The sequence below is a fragment of the Dermacentor albipictus genome, unplaced genomic scaffold (genome assembly GCF_038994185.2).
Source record: "Dermacentor albipictus isolate Rhodes 1998 colony unplaced genomic scaffold, USDA_Dalb.pri_finalv2 scaffold_12, whole genome shotgun sequence".
In the NCBI taxonomy this organism is placed as follows: domain Eukaryota; kingdom Metazoa; phylum Arthropoda; class Arachnida; order Ixodida; family Ixodidae; genus Dermacentor; species Dermacentor albipictus.
Genome location: NW_027225566.1, coordinates 5,175,874 through 5,182,492, shown reverse-complemented (window position 1 = coordinate 5,182,492; position 6,619 = coordinate 5,175,874).

Genomic DNA, 6,619 nt, shown 5'->3' with positions numbered 1-6,619 from the left:
CCAAATCCCTCAGGGAGCCCCATCCACCGATAGCGGCCACGAAGGTAGGTGCAGCCGAGGTTGCCTCAACCTCCCCGGTCCCTTCCAGCGTTGGCAACAGCCGGCGCAGCCAAATCCCTCAGGGAGCCCCATCCACCTCCGGGCTGGTGGGCGCAGGGGTCTCGCCTTCCGAGGTGAGACTCTCTCGAAAAACATCTCGCTCTCAAGAGCGCGTGTCCGGCGCCTCACAAGGGGCAATGGACACAACACCTACCCCCACGGCGGACCCAGCGCCTAAGGAGCGGCGAGGCTCCCTCGAACGCTCCAAAAAAGACAAAAGCACGGTTACAGGGCCTCGCAAGAGCTCTGTAATCTAATTCATCATTTCTGTTTCCGTATACACAGCACCAATTTACTTTAAATATGGATACACAAATCATACGATGGAATGTCAGAGGTCGTCTGAGAAACCTTGATGATGTACAAGAACTCATCCACCAACACAATCCAGAAGTGCTGTGTTTACAGGAAACACACTTAAAACCAAAACACATATTTTCTTCGACAGCACGTTACTTTTCGCAAAGATCGCGATGATGCTATCGCATCATCGGGTGGTGTTGCCATTGTAATTAAAAAAAAGCATAGCGTGTCAACGTTTACAGCTACGAACGGCGCTCGAAGCAGTGGCGGTTCTAATTGTCCTGCTAAACAAACTCATCACTATTTGTTCGCTTTACATACCCCCACATGACAAATTAAACAAACCAGAATTTCAGTTCTTCATAGATGAATTGCCAGAACCTTATGTTGTTCTTGGCGATTTCAATGCACACAGCAGCTTGTGGGGAGACTCTCGTATCGATACGCGAGGTCGTCTCCTTGAACAGTTCCTTTTTTCTTCTGGAGCGTGCCTTCTAAATAAGAAAGAACCCACATATTACTCTCTTGCAAACAGAACCTTTTCGTCAATAGATCTTAGTATAGTTTCCGCGTCTATATTGCCCAAACTCGAATGGGAAGTTACGAGCAATCCTTACGGGAGCGACCACTTCCCCGTACTGCTAAGAACATCTAAAGAAAATGAATTTCCTCCACAAGCGCCTAGGTGGAAGATTGATAGAGCCGCCTGGGAGAAATTTCGATCTCTCACTAGCATCTCATGGGCTGATATGTCTTCTTTAGAAATTGATGCTGCTGTGGTGTATTTTACAGCGTTCATAATAGACGCCGCATATAAATGCATATCTGAAGGAAGTGGCTCGGCATGAAGACGGCGTGTCCCGTGGTTGAACGACGAATGTAGAATCGCTAATAAGAAGCAGAAGAAAGCGTGGGGGCTGCTACGCGCTTCCCCCGCTGCAGAGAATCTTACCAACTTTGATAAAGTAAAATCCCAAGGCAGGAGAACCCGCAGGCAGGCCAGAAGAGAATGTTGGCGGAACGTTTTATCGAGTATTAACTCGTTTACAGATGAGGCCAAAGTCTGGAACAGGGTAAATAGAATTAGAGGTCGACCAACGTATTCATTCCCTCTGGTAAATACACAGGGCGATACACTGCTTGATCAGGCAGACTCACTTGGGGAGCACATTGAGAGCGTGTCGAGTTCAAATCATTATTCGCAATCCTTTTTGAAATACAAACAAATAGAAGAATGTAAGCCAATATTACGAAAATCCAGACAGAATGAACCTTATAATTGGCCTTTCAGTATTGCTGAATTGAGAGCTGCCTTGAACACATGCAAAAGCACTGCACCGGGACCTGATAGAGTCATGTATGACATGATCAGAAACTTACATACTGACACCAAACTTACACTACTCACACTTTTCAACGCTATCTTGGCTACGGGATACCTCCCATCCACAAAGAAAGAAGCGATTGTGGTACCTGTTCTTAAGCAGGGTAAAGACCCTTCCTTGGTGGCAAGTTACCGTCCGATACCTCTCACAAATGGTCTTTGTAAGCTTTTTGAAAAAATGGTTAACCGCAGACTTGTACATTTCTTTCAACTCAACAACATGCTCGATCCCTTTCAGTATGGCTTCAGAGAAGGGCGGTCCACAACAGATCACCTTGTGCGCATTGAGGGAAACGTTCGCTATGCCTTTCTACATAAACAATATTTCCTATCCGTATTCCTCGATATGGAGAAGGCGTACGACACTACGTGGCGTTATGGAATCATGAGAGACTTGTCGGGAATTGGCATCCGTGACAATATGCTCGTCCTAATAGAAAATTATTTGTTCAACCGTACATTCCGCGTGAAAGTCGGCAATGTATTGTCGTGACCTTTTATACAGGAAACTGGTGCACCTCAAGGAGGTGTACTTAGCTGCACGCTCTTCATCGTGAAAATGAACACCCTTCGTGCTTCATTACCGCCAGCCATTTTTTATTCTGTTTACGTAGACGACAGCAGATAGGTTTCAAATCCTGCAACCTTACAGTATGTGAGAGGCAATTACAACAGGGCTTTAACAAAGTCTTCAAATGGGCAGAAGAAAACGGATTTAAAATGAACCCCAACAAAATTTCTTGTGTGCTTTTCACAAGAAAGAGAGGGCTCATTGCAGAAACCAGTATCGAAATGTATGGTCAGCGAATCCCTGTGAACAAAGAACACAAGTTCCTAGGCATCATACTTGATTCTAAATTAACTTTTATTCCACACATAAAGTACCTCAAAGTCAAATGCATAAAAACAATGAACCTACTTAAAGTGTTATCCCACACAACATGGGGCAGCGACAGGAAATGTTCAATGAATCTTTACAAGAGCCTCATTCGATCACGGTTGGACTACGGTGCCGTGACCTATCATTCTGCAGCCCCGAGCGCGCTAAAGATGCTAGATCCGGTCCACCATGTCGGAATCCAACTGGCCACTGGAACTTTCAGAACAAGTCCCATTGGAAGTTTACATGCAGAATCAAATGAGTGGTCACTTCATCTGCAGAGAACATACATCAACCAAACATATCTTCTGAAAGTCTACTCTAATCCTCAACATCCGTGTTTTAATGCCATTAACGATATGACATATGCTACACTCTTTCACAATCGTCCCTCCGTAAGACAGCCTTTCTCGCTGCGTGTGAGGGAGCTTAGTGATGAAATGCCTGTCCCACTCCTCGAGCTCAAATGCATCCAGCCAAGGTGCTACCTCCTTGGGAGTACCAGTTGATACAATGGGATATATCTTTCGTGCAAGTCACAAAGCATGCTCCAGAGATTGAAATCCAGATGCATTTCCGGGAACTCCAGTACAAATACTCCTACACGGAGTTCTACACAGATGCATCGAAGCCACGCGGTGGGGTGTTCTATGCAGCCGTTGGTCCATCCTTCTCGGAATCCGATGTACTGCATCCGGAAACCAGTATCTTTACGGCTGAGGCCTACGCATTATGGTCGGCTGTAAAGCATATAAGGAAATCAAATCTCTAAAAAGCCATAATATATACAGACTCCCTAAGTGTGGTGAAGGCCTTAATGTCACCCTACAAACGGAAAAATCCTGTACTTACTGAGGTCTATTCCGACCTGTGCAAAGCTTATCTATCTAGCCAGCATATCATCATATGCTGGGTACTCGGCCACAGGGGAATCGAAGGTAACGTTCTGGCAGACCAGATGGCTACGTCAATTTCACGCTCTGCTGTTAATAATACTACTTTTGTGCCTCTCACAGATCTGAAACCTTACATACGAAAAAAAAAAACTGCGAAACCACTGGCAACGCATGTGGGACGCTGAAATAAATAATAAACTGCATGTTATAAAGCCACAGTTAGGTTTTTGGCCCTCCCCAACAAAATCTCGGCGAAAAGATGTCCTATTCTGTCGCCTCGGAATAGGACACACATTTGGGACCCATTATTTTCTGCTTACTGGAAGTGAACCTTCAACCATTGGTAGATGCGGTGAGAGGCTGACCGTCCTCCATGTCCTGTTGGAGTGTCGGAAAGCCGAACCTGAAAGAAACATTTCCGCTTGCATACCGTCATTGCATCCCTCTACACCCAGCTATGTTTCTTGGTAAGGAAACGCTTTTTAACACCAAGGCAGTCCTCGACTTCTTAAAGGATGTAGTTCTACACGTTATAAGCCCATTAAATTCGTAGAGCATCCTCGCTCCAGAGGATGCCGCTGCGATAATTGTTTTGAACAGCACATGCCTCCAGGACCTTGTGTTTCAAGGGCTCTAAGGAGGCAGTAGTGCTCTAGCATATCTTATATAACCTGATATATTTTTAGACATCATATCATTCTTTTTAAATGCGTCTTATTGTTCATAGTACACGTCATAAGTCATCGCCATAATCTTATCATACAGATTTTACGCACTTTAGCGCGACCATTTTTAAGGCCCCTCTACAGCCACGTCACACCAACTTCATAGAACTCATGATTTCACTGCTAACTCATTAACACGGGCATGGCGCTCTTTGGCCATACTTGGCCCTTGCGCCATAAAACACCAAACATTCATTCATTTAGCAACACCAGCTTGACCAGGAGGGAAAGCCACCAGAGCTCGCTGTTGTAGCTCGTATTGAATGAAATAGAGCGCAAGCAATGCATGGATTGGCAACGGTAACCAGTGCAGTACTACAGAAGCGTACGTTTGCCTGTCAAGCAGTTTTTTACCGTTTTAAGCACATATTTGATACCTCTATTCAGGAAGGTTGTCACTTATCTCCACGGGATGCTTCTGCTAGTACCTGCACATATATAATGACCTAAAGGTAGCACTGAAAGCGAAAGAACAAAGTGCAACAAAGCACTTCCACTTAGAATAATGTTTCAGCATTTACAAACAAAACTGCATGTGTGGCTGTGCATGCTGTTTAATATATAAGCATGCACTATTTCCTGAAATTTATGTATGCTCCATTTACTGCCAGGGACTTGCTTACACGCAATAATTTAGTTCGTTTTTCACAATGTGCTTGCACTGAAAATCCCATAGACATTGTAAGTTACGCTACCAGAATAACAATCAGCTAGTCTAAGGTTACCTAATTGAACAAAGTCATCGTAAAATTTATGGCGAAATGTCAGAAGAAAAGAATTTATTATATCATTAAAAATAAATGGTTACATAAAAATGCTTGCACATTTTAAAAGTAAAAAGGAAGATAAGGAGTAAAATCATACCAATACAAAGGCATAAGCACTGAATAATGGCACAGGCTTGATCAAATAAATTTTAAGGAGAAAAGTTTTTAAATAACCTCACTACGAACTATCACATGTTTTCATTCGAAAAGCACTGCATCTTATCATAAAGTACGAAAATAACCGGCCACATAAGAAAGAAGAAGTCTGAGTGTGTCTATGTGAACAAAAGGATAGAAAGTTGGGCGAGTTGGTATTGTAACATTACCTTGGATTGTAGCGCAATGTGGCACGGATACTGACTAGAAGCAGAGAGGACGAGCGCTAACTCTCAACTAAATTTTAATTGAAACGAAGAACATATATAAATACATACGTGATTGTAAAAAGCCGCAGCATAAGAACATGACAAGGTATGAATACATTAGTTAAATATATCAGGAAGTAGGGAGGTCAAAAAAGGAAACAACAGAAAGACACTACTTCAGATAACACACGTGTTGTGAAGATACTGAAACTCGCATTTTAACAGAGACAAAGATGCATGGCTAACGCAAGTGTATCCTAATTATTAATGTGAAATGCCTCGATTATTTCCTGTGTGGTTTGGCATTTGTGTCTTGAAAGAATTTTTGTGTCTTCAAACAAAGGTTTACAACCGCAATTGAAACAATGTGACGCTAGATGCGAAGCATTAGGGTTGTTAAGTGAATGTTTGTGTTCTTTTAGCCTTATATGAATACACCTGCCGCTCTGTCCAATGTAAGTCTTCCCGCACTTGAGAGGAATCTGATAAACTACACCAGTGTTACAAGGCACAAAAGGGGACACGTGTTTAACGCCGCAATCATCTTTTCTTTTTTGCCACCCTGTTCAGGTTTCCTATTTATCATAGGGCACATGATAGACAACTTGTGGGGGGGCCGAGAAAACTGTATGGACGTAATATCTATCGGATATCTATGGGATAAACCATGGGATAATCTATGTAGGTAGGGCAGCACAGCTAACGTTTTCTTCTTTTCTTGTTTCTTAGCGGGCCTTTCTACCCATTTTAAAAGTTTTTCGCAGGTTAGTGATAATAAATGCACACGATAACTAGCCTTCTCGAGCCTATCTATTTGTTGTGAAAATCTTTGTTTCATTTTGTGTGAACATGACTAGCTTACTCAGCTCTTAAATCTGCCATTACTAAGTCATGTTCACACAATATGAAACAAAGTTTTTCACAAATACATAGGCTCGAGAAGGCTAGGTATTCTGTGCATTTATTATCCATAACCTGCGAAAAGCTTTTAAAATGGTTAAAGAGCCCCGCTAAGAAACAAGAAAAACAGAAAAAAAAGGTTTCCTGTGGTGCCCTATGTACATAGATTATTCCATGGTTCACGGAACGTGGACAATAGATACAGTTTTCTCGGCCCCCTGCAACTTATCTATCATGTGCCCTATGATAAATGTGTAACTTGAACAGGGTGGCAAAAAAAAGGAAAAGCTGATTGCGGCG